This window comes from Bactrocera dorsalis, chromosome 1 (genome assembly GCF_023373825.1).
Source record: "Bactrocera dorsalis isolate Fly_Bdor chromosome 1, ASM2337382v1, whole genome shotgun sequence".
Classification (NCBI taxonomy): domain Eukaryota; kingdom Metazoa; phylum Arthropoda; class Insecta; order Diptera; family Tephritidae; genus Bactrocera; species Bactrocera dorsalis.
The window spans coordinates 45,991,592-46,008,276 of record NC_064303.1 but is presented as its reverse complement, the minus strand read 5'-3'; positions in this window follow the sequence as shown (position 1 = coordinate 46,008,276).

The window sequence follows — 16,685 nt, the reverse complement described above, 5'->3', positions numbered from 1 at the left end:
TAATCCAGCGAAATGAATCGTCTTCAATAACAACAATTTGTAGCAGCATAGCGAGGACGCTCCGTTTTTAAGAATGAGGGGAGTTAGCGACGCTGAAGATAGCCTAAGCACACTTAACCTAAACAAACAATAAAATTCCCGCACTATAAACAACAAACATCTGGCAATGGAATAACCTTTATGTCAACAGAGAATTTTACATACGCACGTCAACAGACAGCATACCCGGGTAAAACCATACATTTTGTATGAAGATTAGTGTAGTGTAAAGTGAAAAGGAGGTTCGCTTCACATTTTTACATGTTTGCAGTTACATTTTTAATTTCAAATTGAAAAGTAAAGATTGTGTTGTGCAAAAATAATTACAAAATGGCAGATGGAGATTGGTTAGAGCCTGAATTTGAACATGAATCTCATGAAAATATCTTGTAGAGAAGAGAGGAGTATGGGTGTCCAGATAGCGATGAAGAGCCGATGACATTTGAAAATGAAAACGATAATGAGCCTGTTATAAATTCAGCTGAATCTGATGTGGAAGACGTACAGCCGCCTGAATACAATCCAGAGTATGATAGTAGATAGCAGCGCGCGAACGTGAGGGAAATGTGGGTGAAAGAGTGGTCAAAGACTTATGCGTGGGCATGTTGCGTGGAAGTAGACACAACATTATTTGTGACAACTTTTTCACAACACACAACTTAGCAAAACAATTGGTGAACGATCGCAAATTGTCCATACTGGGCACAGTCAATAAGCGCCGCAGATTTGTGCCAAAACAATTGTCCATTGCAAAAGGGCGCCAACCAGAATGCAACATATTTGCATTCAGTGAGAGCGTTGCCATGTGCTCATATGTTCCCAAAAAGAACAAAGCTGTTGTGCTTCTATCTACAATGCACTATGATACGCAAATTGTTGGTCCTAGACGTAAACCAGCTGTGATAATGGATTACAACAAGTACAAAGGTGGCGTTGACAATATGGACAAATGCCTCGCTGAGTGTTTCACCAAACGGCGTACAAATAGATGGCCTTTGGCGTTTTTTTATAATATTCTGGATGTCGCAGCCTTTGCCGCATATATTATTTACATGGAGAAAAATCCACACATGAAGGTGTCAAAAGCACGGCGCAAATTTCTGCACAATCTCAGCGAGCAGCTGGCCCGTGCGGAGGTAGATGTCAGGTGCACTAATCCGCAAATATCTAAAATCTTCTCAACGCGCAACGCAATAGAAGCTATAACTGGTGCACCTTTGCAACTGGCAACGGCACAACCAGATACAGAAGAGCGGGACAACACTGGTCGACTAAAGTTGAAGGGTTCCTGCTACTTATGTCTCAGAAGACGCCGGACTCGTAAAGCATGCTCATTCTGCGGCAAGCCCATTTGTTCAGAGCACTCAAAGGATATGCCGCGCTGCCTGAATTGCCCATAAATAGTAATAAAATAATTTAAATTTTCAATTTATTGTCAAACTAAATAATATTATTATTAATAAATTAAATAAAAATTAATGAATTTCAAAAAAAAATGTATTTTTTCGCTTTTTTTCAGTATTGTTGCTTGAAAATTCAATGTGTTACCCGGGTATGCTCTATGTTGACGTAAGGGTTAGTTGTTAGTTTTTGGTCATAGCTCAGTTACAGGTGGTCCAGTCCGACTCAGATTAAACCACAATACGTAAAACCCTTCAGACTAGGCAATCATGAAATTTCAAGTTGATCGGACTTACGGATCCAGAGATATGGCACTTCAAAGGCAAAAAAGTTACCCAGGTAACGCTCTGTTGACATAAAGGATAATCCACTGCGATAACCACCTGCGCATCTCAACAATAACATACAAGCGATAACAGATATCAAATTACAACAAATAAGTTGCAAGCAGATAACAGCAGCCGCATTCCACAAGTAGTATAAATAGCACTAAGATTATAAAATGTAGTCAGTAAGAAATTATGAATAAAATAGGCAACACGATAATAAGTGTACTGCCCAAATAAATATAATTTCTTTTACTCGCGACAAACAACAGTTTGTTAACTCGTGTTCTGACTTCTTACTATTATATTAAAAAATTGTTTGTTTTTATTATTTTTATTAGCGGTTATTTATCTTTATCTTATCGGTTTGATAGACCGGTTATTTATTGTTTGCGTTTTCTGTATTATCGGCAGTTGTTTCCATTTTATTTATTATCGGCTTATGAAGGATAGTAACTTCACGCCTGGTACAGATATGGCCAGAATGGGTATTTCTTAGCCCTCGAATTAGGACTGGGAAAATATACGGATCTTGCCATGAATGGGGAACGGCTTCGATTCGTAAAGCAGAGAATTCTTCACAATTTATTTGAAGCTAAATGCGATAAAAATTACCTTTGCTTTTTGTAATTCTAGATGCGTCACTGTATTGCAATGCGAAAAAGGTGATCTCTTAACCCTATCATGCCCGAATTCAAATTGGCGGAGTTAAAACATGCTTTAGGACAGATGTATGTTATTCTTAACTCGAGTATGAAGTAATAAAAATTTCAAAGTCCTACGTGACCTGGTTCGTTAGGTACAGGATATTGCCTATAGCCAGCAGCACTTTTACAAAATTATTGTAAGCAAACTAAACACTTTTGCAAGGACCTATTTTTATTTTTAATAACTATCTTACCATTATTTATTTATGTTGTTTCCTTGGTTTTACAATAAAACAGTTATTCTCATCTTTTTAAACACTTTTTTCCTGAACACCTTTTTTCGCGATTTCGACAATTTCACTCTATAAAAACGCCTACTGAATGAACCCTTGCATAGCTTACAATAGAACAATTCACTGTAAGCTTACATAATACACTAGATTACATAACGCAAAAAACTGCGCGTCAAAAAAATTGAAATAACGGGATCTAGAAGCATATATGTAGAATGTTGCCTATAGGCAGCATCGGGCATGAAAGGGTTAATTTTATTTTTATATTATATATGATATTTTAGGAAGCTTGGCCTGGTATGTGGGTATGTTTAGACATTACGGATTTGTATATTGAGGATGCAGTTCAGTTTCACTTGTTCGTTAGGGGGTTGAAAAGTAACATATGTATATGTATTTTTGTTTGTAAGAATGGGATTGTCAGACTGAATTCTGACTTTGTTTTTTCTGCCAATAGTATGTGGGGTGTTGAACAATTGTGGCTCAAGTGGTAGTCGTACTACGTACCGGCCATTATTTGATCGCGTAGTTGTGGCTATATAGAAGTCTTCACAATACTGATCTTCTAGAGTTTTGTTTGTTGTGGGGGGAAGTTTCCTTAACTTTCTTGTGAACTTGCGAATTATAGTATTTGTTTGCATTAGCCTCATTGAGTTGGTATGGGTGTTGGCGGGTGACAAAGTAAAACACTTATTTTAAGCCGATTCGTCCTGTACTTAAATAATTCGATCGTTCGCTAAATTCGATCGTGAGCTAACACGGACAAATAGCGGGACATACATCTACATGGTTGCATTTTAATGTACAATCAAAGTAAAATAATTGCTTAGACTTGTATTTTAATGTACATTGCTTAGAATTGTATTTTAATGTACTTTCTTAGTTTAAACATTTTATAAAATTAGGGATGATGCTCGCTAACATTGGGGTTCACTTTCAGATCTAGGCGTGCAAGTTTGACTACTGGCCGCGTTATTAAGCCGTTGAATGTTTTGATTACGGCGCTTCTTATTTGTCCGTCGCTGCCCTTTATGACATCCAAAACTATTCCCTATGTCCAAGTGTTCCTTTTCATGTTTTCATCAACAATATTACGACGTCTTTTGGAGCGATGAGTTCTGGTGTTTTTTCAAACCATTTTGCGCGTCTTGTTAGGCCTGGCAAGTACTCGCGAATCTATCGCTTCCAGAATCGAACAGCCAAGTCACCAGATGTGCAAAATCTGTTAGTTAGCAGCGACGGATTGGTAACATCGCGATCACCCTTTTCTCTTATGCCACTTGAATTTCCCAGAAGGAAATCGTTTGGCGTTAATGCTTCGCTATCGTATGATTCCAGTGGAATGTATGTAGGTAAGAGGACGCATGTTAATAATATTTTTGACGTCGGCTAAAGTTGCTCTCAATACTTCCTCCCGTATACCTTCTTTTGGTAATATGGTAGGAGGAGTGTCAGTAGATAGTGATAAAGAAATCTCAATATGTACAGCACGCATGGTCATGCAGGTAAAAACAACTCCCCAACGCTTCTCATGCCTTCTGTCAATCGTCACGTCGAAGGGTTCGAAATAGTCCACTCCTGTATAAGCGAAGGGATCGGTGAATTACGCGAGGCGCTCTGGTGGTAACTATCCCATATCTGGCGGATTCGGTGTGGCTCTCCGATTACGGCATTGTTGCCTTCCTTTTATATTATCCGAACCAAAACTCGTAGATAATAAATGCAGAATCGCTCTCGCATCTCATTTACCGCTATCTCGTAATGATGGCGATGGAACCTTCGATGATAGAAATCTGTGATCAGATGAGTCACAATATTATTACGGAGAAGTATAATCGGTTGTTTGAGATCTGTTGTCACTCCCCTTGCTTCTTCGATCTGACCCTTTACGCGTAGCAGTCCGAGCTTGTCTACAAATGGGCGTGTTGTATAGTTTCCGTTACGATTTGTGGCTCTCTGAACTCGGATGTTGGCTAGAGAGTTTCTGATAGACTTAGGAATTCAGGGACCGTAAACCATCTCCCAAAGCTGTTAAATTGCGTATTACTGTGCCGTTTTGTACCGTCGCCATCTACGTTATCCTTCGTTGGAACCCACCGCCACTTGTTGATTTGTGAATCCTCTACAATTTCGCCAATCTGCACAGCTACAAACTGGTTGAATTGTCTGGCGTAAGACCTAATCCAATACAGTACATCCTTCGAATCGCGCCAGAAAATCCGGCGGTTAATTTGTATAGAGAGTTCCTTTCCTATGAACTTAGCTAGACAAATTCCTAAGATGGCTGCCACCAGCTCAAGTCTCGGCACCGATAGTGGCTTCAACGGAGCAACTCATGTCTTGGAGGCAACGAGACAGCAATGAACTTTGTCGCCCATACTTGAATGTAGAAAGGCCACAACATACCAAGAACCTTTTGAAGTTCTGACCCAGGCTCTATGAAGCATTTGTTCGCGGGTTTATAATTACTTGAGAGGGCTTGCAGAACTCGTTTAGAATTCGACAACCAGTTTCGCATCTCGAACTCGCCTTTACAATGGAGGATCGGACGTCAGTAGCGAGTCGAATCATTTCTTCCTCATCATCCATACTATGCAACTAATCGTCCACAAATGTATTTTCGACAATTGTTGCCACAGCATTTGGTAGTATCTTCTGGAATCGTAGAGCGTTCTTACCTTTTATGTAATTTGCCAAAGATGGGGAACACGATGCCCCAAATGTCATAGCGGTCATAGCGAATACATCGGGACGTCTGCTACTTTCGCCATTTCGCCACAGGAATTGCTGTACTACCTGATCTTCCGCTATCACCCTAATTTGATGAAAAATTTAATGAATATCTCCACAGATAGTCACTGGTCGTTCACGAAACCTCAATAGAACATCGAGTTTCCATAATACGTCGTTCAGACTGGTGCCACTCACCTTAACTGCTGCATTCTACACGATTCTCAATTTATTTTTGTTAACGTTCTAATTAAGAATATTGGAATAAACGAAAATTTGCCCCCTTTTGATATTTAGTTTTCTTATGTAACCCTTTGCGAGATAGTCATTTAACTTCCCAACAAGGTACTGCTTCAGATCGGGGCTCTTTTCCATCATCTTTTCCAGACATTGGAGAAGGTTATATGCCATTCGATATGGGTCGGGCAAGTCAATGTGGTCATATTTCCATAAGAGCCCCGTTTACCATTTCTTTACACTGGCATCATACAAGACTGTTTCTGTTTTCTCAGCGGTTTGAGAATGGGATTGATACGCCCCGAATGGATAGAGAAATAGGCTTTCATTAAGTTGTCAGACTGATCATACTTAGTACAGGTGCAAACGTGGAGCAGATTTTCGTCTGGTTGATAAGCCGACTTATTCTGACCATATACGGACCAACCTATTTTGCAACGCGCAGCTATTCGATCATCTCCTTCAGCTTGACTCACCTCCCCAGGTACGCAAAGTTTAGCCGTGTTGTCCAAGCCTATTAATAATAGCGCTTTGCAGTCGGTGTATGGTAGAATTTGCAATGGCTTCAGGTGTTTCTGCTCATTTAAAGTGCTTGCGTTGAGAGTTTATCGCGGTAACTCCAGGTCAGTGATTATTAGTTTATTGTGCAGCTTAGCCATGTCATCAAATTCAGTTTTATCTTTCCACAAGGTAATCATATTTCAAGTCATTTAAGTTATAAAAAGAAGCTGCAGACAATATTTGAAGGTCGATCTCTGCTTTAGTTTTTGTTTTAAATACAGCTGGGTGAAGGTATGACAAAGCAAAAGCAGAATTATTTTGATCGAAAAAGCGATTTTCAAAAGCCATTATTAACGAGTCCAAATACGGAATGTAAATTGAAATCTTAAAAAATTCAACTACAGTCGTTGCTGGTTGATTGGCACGATAAACTTGACGGACAACAATCCTTGGCAAGCTAATTTCAAAACCAAGTTGCAGGGCAATATTTGTAGCTTCGTCAAAAATGAATTTAAAAGTGCTGTCTGCTGTTTCTCTATCTTCTTCTTCTTCTTTACTGGCGTAGACACCGCTTACGCGATTATAGCCGAGTCAACAACAGCGCGCCAGTCGTTTCTTCTCTTCGCTACGTGGCGCCAATTGGATATTCCAAGCGAAGCCAGGTCCTTCTCCACTTGGTCCTTCCAACGGAGTGGAGGTCTTCCTCTTCCTCTGCTTCCCCCGGCGGGTACAGCGTCGAATACTTTCAGAGCTGGAGTGTTTTCGTCCATTCGGACAACATGACCTAGCCAGCGTAGCCGCTGTCTTTTAATTCGCTGAACTATGTCAATGTCGCCGTATATCTCGTACAGCTCATCGTTCCATCGAATGCGATATTCGCCGTGGCCAACGCGCAAAGGACCATAAATCTTTCGCAGAACTTTTCTCTCGAAAACTCTCAACGTCGACTCATCTGTTGTTGACATCGTCCAGGCCTCTGCACCATATAGCAGGACGGGAATTATGAGTGACTTATAGAGTTTGGTTTTTGTCTGTCGAGAGAGGACTTTGCTTCTCAATTGCCTACTCAGTCCGAAGTAGCACCTGTTGGCAAGAGTTATCCTGCGTTGGATTTCAAAGCTGACATTGTTGGTGGTGTTTACGCTGGTTCCAAGATAGACGAAATTATCTACAACTTCAAAGTTATGACTGTCAACAGTGACGTGAGTGCCAAGTCGCGAGTGCGACGACTGTTTGTTTGATGACAGGAGATATTTCGTCTTGCCCTCGTTCACTGCCAGACCCATTTGCGTTGCTTCCTTGTTCAGTCTGGAGAAAGCAGAACTAACGGCGCGGGTGTTGAGACCGATGATATCAATATCATCGGCATACGCCAGCAGCTGTACACTCTTATAAAAGATTGTACCTGCTCGATTAAGTTCTGCAGCTCGAACTATTTTCTCCAGCAGCAGATTGAAGAAATCGCACGACAGGTAGTCGCCTTGTCTGAAACCTCGTTTGGTATCGAACGGCTCGGAGAGGTCCTTCCCGATCCTGACGGAGCTTTTGGTCCCGCTCAATGTCAGTTTACACAGCCGTATTAGTTTTGCGGGGATACCAAATTCAGACATTGCGGCATAAAGGCAGCTCCTTTTCGTACTGTCGAAAGCAGCTTTAAAATCGACGAAGAGGTGATGTGTGTCGATTCTCCTTTCACGGGTCTTTTCCAAGATTTGGCGCATGGTGAATATCTGGTCGGTTGTTGATTTACCAGGTCTGAAGCCACACTGATAAGGTCCAATCAGTTTGTTGACGGTGGGCTTTAATCTTTCACACAATACGCTCGATAGAACCTTATACGCGATATTAAGGAGGCTAATCCCACGGTAGTTGGCGCAGATTGTGGGGTCTCCTTTTTTATGGATTGGGCATAGCACACTTAAATTCCAATCGTTGGGCATGCTTTCGTCCGACCATATTTTACAAAGAAGCTGATGCATGCTCCTTATCAGTTCTTCGCCGCCGTGTTTGAATAGCTCGGCTGGCAATCCATCCGCCCCCGCCGCTTTGTTGTTCTTCAGGCGGGTAATTGCTATTCGAACTTCTTCTTGGTCGGGCAATGGAACGTCTTTTCCATCGTCATCGATTGGGGAATCGGGTTCGTCTTCTCCTGGCGTTGTGTGTTCACTGCCATTCAGCAGGCTGGAGAAGTGTTCCCTCCATAATTTAAGTATGCTCTGGGCATCGGTGACTAGATCACCTTGGGGGGTTCTACATGAGTATGCTCCGGTCTTGAAACCTTCTGTAAGCCGCCGCATCTTTTGGTAGAATTTTCGAGCATTACCCCTGTCGGCCAGCTTATCAAGCTCTTCGTACTCACGCATTTCGGCTTCTTTCTTTTTCTGTCTACAAATGCGTCTCGCTTCCCTCTTCAACTCTCGGTATCTATCCCATCCCGCACGTGTTGTGGTCGATCGTAACGTTGCGAGGTAGGCAGCCTGTTTTCTCTCCGCTGCGACACGGCACTCCTCGTCGTACCAGCTGTTCTTTTGCACCTTCCGAAAACCAATGGTTTCGGTTGCAGCTGTACGTAAGGAGTTTGAAATGCCGTCCCACAGTTCCCTTATACCGAGTTGTTGACGAGTGCTCTCAGAGAGCAGGAGTGCAAGCCGAGTAGAAAATCGCTCGGCTGTCTGTTGTGATTGCAGCTTCTCGACGTCGAACCTTCCTTGTGTTTGTTGGCGTGCGTTTTTTGCTGCACAGAGGCGGGTGCGAATCTTAGCTGCAACAAGATAGTGGTCCGAATCGATGTTAGGACCTCGGAGCGCACGCACATCTAAAACACTGGAGACGTGTCTTCCGTCTATCACAACATGATCGATCTGGTTGGTAGTTTTTCGATCCGGAGACAGCCAGGTAGCTTGATGAATCTTCTTATGCTGGAATCTAGTACTACAGATAACCATATTTCGGGCCCCGGCGAAGTCGATCAGCCTCAACCCATTTGGGGATGTTTCCTCGTGGAGGCTGAATTTACCGACCGTAGTGCCAAAGATACCTTCTTTGCCCACCCTGGCGTTGAAGTCGCCAAGCACGATTTTGACATCGTGGCGGGGGCAGCTCTCATAAGCGAGCTCCAAGCGCTCATAAAAGTCATCTTTGGTCACATCGTCCTTCTCTTCCGTCGGGGCGTGGGCGCAAATCAGCGATATGTTGAAGAACCTCGCTTTGATGCGGATTGTGGCTAGACGTTCATTCACCGGAGTAAATGATAGTACTCGGCGACGGAGTCTCTCTCCCACCACGAATCCAACACCAAACTTGCGCTCCTTTATATGGCCACTGTAGTAAATGCCACAAGGACCTACTCGTCTTTGTCCTTGTCCCGTCCATCGCATTTCTTGGACGGCGGTGATGTCAGCCTTTATTTTCACGAGGACATCAACCAGCTGGGCAGCGGCACCTTCCCAATTAAGGGACCGGACATTCCAGGTGCATGCCCTCAATTCGTAGTCCTTATTTCGTTTTCCATGGTCGTCATCAAAAGGGGGGTCTCTCATCCGAGGCTGGTTGTTGCTATTCGCTGGGGTTGTTTTTTTACGTGGCGGGTCCCAAGCCCAGCGCACAACCCTATGTAGGGGATATTTCGCCTTCTCACGTTAGCTCGCCTTCAAACGGAAGTTCTTAGGCTACCCAGAGGATACTTGGTCAAAGACCGGAAGTCGTGAGCTGCTTGAGTCATATGTAAAAGAATCGTTTCTGGCCACTCCCAAGTGAATGGCGATCAGAGAACTTTCCTCACTTGCGTGAACTTCTACATATGACTCCATCCTCTATCAGACTTGATTAATTGCACGATCCGTTTTATATGGTTAGCAATGGCAAGTATATCCAACTGCTTACTCTGGAACAAATTTGCTGTTGGCTCCAAGATTGCTGAATAGTGCGAAATGATGCATAGACAGACAACGAATGTATTTTTAGCTGCACAACTTATCAGCTGGAAAGCAGTTTTCCTTGTTGCTGGGTTTCCTGCAAGTGAAAGTTTTTCTAAACCTTTTGTTATGGCCACAAAGTTATTTTTGCTATGCTTTTATACTTTTGTGACCAACGAGTTTCACATAAAAGTGACAAATTTGGGACATGTTTTCCTAAGTGGCGATTCCCAAAAAAATGTAATTACCTCCTTAATATTAGTTGTCGTGTTCCGAATTTCTGCAACGCTGTTCAAATCATTGATCACTAAATTTAGCTTATGAGAAGCACAATGGAAAAACAAAGCTTTTTTATAAAAATCTTTCATAATTTTTTGCACGCCACCATCTTTGCCAGCCATTGTTACACAACCATCATAACCCTGTCCGATGCATTTATTAGGATCCAAACCACAGTTTGTAATGATATGATGTATTGCACTTGCAATTGATTTTGCGTCCATATTGTCTAGATCAACAAAGCCTAGGGAATATTCACGTAACTCTGAAAATTCACTGTAGAAATATCGCACTCCAACAGACAATTGTTCTTTCCCAGCAATATCACAGCTTTCATCTGCTAAAATGCTAAACCCTTCAGCTTTATCAATGGAACGACAAATTGTTTCTTTGAGCAAGTCACCACAAATATTAATAATTTCCTTCGGAATACGAACAGAAATGTACTTCGCATTGCTCTTAGCGTTTTCAAAAATTAATTTCAAATCTGCGTCCGCTGAAATTAATTGCAATTTAAGCAAATCCCTAAAATTGCCTAGTAGTACATAACAGTTAAATTATTATCTTAAATAAAAAAAATTAATTCCACTAAAATGCTCACCTTCATCATTTTTTTTTTGCCACGAAGAGCAATATCATGCGTTCCACAATGAATAATAGCATATTTAATCAATCTGATCATTTTCTTATTGTCACTAGTTACTTTTTCATGCGCGTTTTGTGCCACTACATCAACAGGCACTAGGTTTAAAAATCCATTAGCATCCATACTTGCTTTTTTGTGACAAATAGATATTGCATGAGCTCTAAAATGCTCATGAGCGTCTTTGTACTTCGTAAATGGTCTAATGGTCAACGACCCTATAACGCCTCGTGTATTTTTTGGCGGAAATAGTACACAGTACATACAAAATGCTCCCTTCAGCCGACAAGAATATGCAAGCCATGGCTCATACATTTTAAGCCAATTATAAATAAATTTACGCTTGGAATCTTGACTATCTTTTCCAAAGTCATATGACTCATGTGGTTTCCAACAATGAAGCACCATATTTCTTTTATTTTCACCATTGGGAAGAAATGCGCGTCCCACCCAATTGCCAATGCCATTGGTAGCATAATCTTCGACCGTGGAAGTTATGTACATGAGTTAATTCAGAAGTTTCACTTTCTACAGTATTTTTCTCAATGACTGGTTCGCTGATTCTTGCGCGCTTTGTTTTTTCTAACAAATAAAAAACCATTAATTACCAACAAATTCTATAACTATGTTTTACCAAAAAACAATCTTATATCCATTTTCAACCAATTGATTAATTTAAATATATTCTACTTCTTTATTATGTTAAATATTGATTAAAAACCACCTTTTATTCTTTCCGCCACACAGTAAGTACTTTCAGAGTTTGCAGCGAATGAAACTAGGGATGGGAAAAGTATCGGTACTTGTCGAAAAGTATTGACAAGGTCCGTATTCGATATGTAACGACAACAATAAACGCAACAATAAGATATCGATAATCGTTTAGTATCGTTAAGTAGAAAAGTATCGATATTTATAGTTTCATGAGGAATTTGATTCCCATAAATTTTAGACTCTTTGACATTTTCATTTGCGAGCAAAATGGAGTAAGAACCAGGAGGATTTATTCATGAATGATATATGTGTGTATGTATACAGCTTTATTTTTTTTTTAAATATGTTAAAAATAGTTACTCTTTTCATTTCACATTACATAAAATTTCATTTGCAAATGCATTTATTATTTAATAGTTTTCCCAATTTTCGTCGGATTTGTATGAATGTACTGGGCAAATTGAATTCTTGCACAAGTTCTAAATCGCTGCTTGATAATAAGCGAATAAATGTTTTATTTTAAATTCCCTATAATAAAATCATACAAATGAGTAAAATATCATACAAATGAGGAAAATATCGTTACATACGGTACCATTTAAAATATAAAGCCTTAGAAATTGTATAACAATACATACATGAATATGATTAATATTGAAGTAAAGTTGTTGTTTACAAGTGCAGATATTACTTAAATACAGAAATATTTGCCCACTTTGTTGTTGTTTTATTGTGCTACCACGATCGTCAACCGTCTCGTTTTTATTCACAGCTTCTGTTTTTTACCTACACATTACTCTGTAATTATCCCCAATTTTTTTGCATTTTAAAGTGAAATTTCTCGAAAACTAGTTGAGTTTTTTTACCAAATGTTTAGATCTAAGCCTAAGCTATAGATTAAGTCCAAATACTAGGAACTACATATATGTATACCCATTAGTTGTTAAAATGTGTCGAATTTCATTTTCGATAATCTTTCGACTTTCGTGGCCCGTATCTCGAATATTTAGTTAAAACCTTTATAATTGAATATACAGTTTTAAGAGCTGGAGACTATTCTACGAATCGAGTGCTTAATATATGGCAAAACCTTGAAAATAATATCTTTTATGATGCAAAAAGGTCACAGGAACGGCTGTTTTTTTATTTTTCGTGCCACGCCCTTAAAGTTAAAACCACAGCTTTTTAATGTTGATATTCGTAATCAGTGACCCCAAATTAACTAGAAAATGTATGTCGTACCCCAGTGTAATTTTACGTGTTGTGTAGTGTTATTATTAGAGTGATTGGCCGTCCAAAGCCGATGCTTTTTAGTTATTTTACGCAAGGAAATTTTCTTTATTCGCACTGTATACATTGTAATTATAATAATATTAAATAAAAAATTATTAAAAAATATGTATGTACTTTTGTATTTAAATTTGAAATAATTGTTTTCTCTCAAATTGTAGAGGGGGGCAGTGGCCCTAGTTGCTCTCCCCCCCCCCCCCCTGTGGTCGCCATGTACATACATGCGTATGTATGCGCTATTTAAATAAGTATGCACGAATTGTTTGTGTGTTTATGATCAAAGAGATCAATTCGCTTTTTGTACGCAATCCTGCTTGTTTTTATTTGTCAAAGAACAACGCGTATTGCCGGATAATTGCCAACGTGGGCTTTGAATATTTGAATATTTATGTGCGCACACAATTTTTGTTTAACCGCGATTTAATTTTTGTTTTTAATAAAAGTAAGTAACATTAAGGAACTTTTATTTCTCTTTACCGTCTTATTGTAGGTGAACGTTAAAATTACTTTTTTTTTAATTTTAAGATTACTTATTATACATATACATATAGATAGGGTAAGAGATGGTGGATCTATCTCGTTGTATATCTGTATTTTTTTGTTTTGTTTTTCGCTAACTTTTTTGTCTTTTGTCTTTTTGTATGTTACATGTATTTTTACATTTAATACATATTATTTTTGTCACTTCACCGTGTTATTTGTTTTTCAGAAGTCCCTTTTTTAAGGCTATAAGGGGCGTTGATACAATATTGACCCAATTTATTGGGGAATCACGCCACTGTATTTGTATGTTTCAATTTGCACTCACACTCGCGCGAGGATATAAAATGAAAAAAACAGTAGGGGTATTCCCTTGCTCTTGCAAAACCCTCTCGTGCCCTTTTATATTTCGGTATAGGACTTTTGCAGTCTGCAATCTTGCAAGAGCAAGAGAATCCCCTAGTGTATTTAAGAAGAGTACAATCTTTGTACTATAAAGTATTTAAAAGAAAGTCATGTTAGTTACACCATTTATAACTTAGGAACGGCTGAAAAGATTTTGCTGAAAATTGGTGGGGAGGTAGCTTAGAACCGGGGTAAGGACATAGGATAATTTTTATCTCTTTATGTTAAAATTCAATACAATTCATAAATAAAAAAAAAATACATTTCAAGACATAAGCATTTGTTCTAAATTCATGTAAGAATCATTTGAAAATTATAGTAATTCAAAAATAGAAAGAAATAAGTAAACATGTTCACATCCCTACATGATATGATGAGTTACTTGTGTATGAGTTGTGAGTTATGTATACTGATTTTGCTTTTGAACCAGGCAGTTTTTTTTTACGTCAGATATATTTAATATCGCAACAAAAAAATGGCATTAAAATTTTCGTCGTAAAAGTATTGCGGATACATACTTTGCTATAATAAAAATATATCGGAATAACTGGAGTGTAACAAAAAAGGTCTATTCTAATTTGAGATATACAGAAATCTTTTGCAAGCATTACACAGAGCCGTGCAATATTTAAACGGCAACGATGAAGTATATGCGTACAATTTTAAACTGATCCATCCTAAAAAACAATAAATTTGCTAAATATTAAATATTGGGAATAGTAGAATAGAACTGGGCACGATTCCGATTACTTTGCCGGAGGTGTAAAAAAACTATGTGCGGATAGGGAAGCTTCTCCAGAGGAGGAATATGCCAAAATAATATAAAAATAACTTATACTTTTTAAAATATTCACGATTAAAAGTTAAAAAATTTGCACTAATAACACATGGTATTTCTCTATGTTTACTAAAATTTTTCACGTTTTTCACTCTGCATATTTAAATGTACACTCTAAACATTGGTTATTATACATATCTGTCAGCGATTTCCATTTATTTTTGATTATAAGTTGTTTTGTATTTTAGGTCAAAATATTACTATATAATATTACTTATTTGTTTATAAAATTATATAAAGTACATATCCATATGCATGGAAAGAGTGTTTATACTGTATACTTTACACTTTATTACTATATAATATTACTTACATATACATATATATAACATTATTAAATTTAAAAATGAAAATATCCATATGCAAGGATAGAGGAATTTTTGCCAAAAAAGGAATTTCAGCGAATTGCCCCATCATCACATGGCAGCGTTCCATTTCGTCGTAATTTTTAGCACACAAATGATGTTCACTACGAGTGAAAAATGAAATAAATTGTGGATTTATTTAAAAGTTTATAGTTTAATTTAATTAATTTAAATAGCTTCTTGAAATGTTCGAATTTTGCGAATTTTTGAACTTTAATGTCGAATATCTCTTAAACTAAGCGTTTACGGTACCTATAATCTTGAATATTTTTAAATCAGGAGGACTTCCTCTTTCCAACGGTACCTTCAAATCGCAGTGCCAAAGAAATCGGAATTGTGCCCAGAACTGCAACCAAATCAACCAGTGAAACCAATGAATTGAATTAAAACTGACTCAGTAATTATTCGATGAATAATATACCACGTGCATGCCATAATCTTACCAGTCGATCTTTTTGTCTTTCAACGATTGAGAACCGTTTCATAATATGCAGTCCACAAGGCTAAATGTCGATTGGACTCGGTTGATTTCACTGGTGCACTGCCCAAATTCAACAGTATTTTCCCCCCCAAAAACCAATGCTTTATTAACGCACGAAATGCTTTTTGATTCATTTTTTTTGTAAACTAAAACAAGTTGCTTCACCAAAAATGCTATATCTCTCTAACTAATAGTTATACTCTAACTAATAGAAATTATATAGATGGTATTGGTAGTATTACATATGTATGTATGTATCAGTAAAACGTGGATGGGTCCTCTAGTATATTCATAATTATCGCTTATTTACACTAATTTTTTTTTTCGAAATAATATAAAATTGTGGTGGTATCGAAGTAATGTAAACTAATTGTGCCCGACAATGGACAACTTTGTGAAGAGTGGGTTTGTGTACAGATGTGGTGAGTTGTGTTTGTGTTGTATTGTAGTGTCAGCAGTTGTGGCGAAATGAGCTGTGTTTTATAAGGATGTGTAAGTTTTTCTGGGTAGAGTGAGTGGATACTTACATAACTCTTTTAAACAATGATAAAGTTATGATTTGAATTTCTGAATGTATACATATGTACTGTCTTGTTGCTCATTTAAAGTTAAGCATCCATCCCTTCTACCCGGTAAAACTGGCGCATACTAATAAAACAGCGCAATTCACCACAGGATGCCACTACAATACAGCACCAATATAACACACCACACTCGCACCAACCCAACCAACAAAAGGAATGGACAACGGGGAAGCTGACACAATTCGTCACACACTCGTCACATATCCTCGCGCTGCAATATTTTCTCGCTTAACTTAGATCGGATGGATCCTGCGCGCTGCGTTCAGCATTCTATTCGTCCTGTACGACTTTTTTTTACTCCCTCGTCTGCTCGTCGTGGATTTCAATAACACATACGCACGTAGCGAGTACACTTTCCTTTTGCTTACACATTTTATTGTGAAATCTAAAGTATCAAAGTTACCATTATAAATTAAATTTAATAATATTTAAACGAACAAAAGCATTTTTCTTGTCCCCACTTATTCATGGTCCTTCGAGCCTTACAAAAAGGCACTATAAATCATAGATGGGCGTTT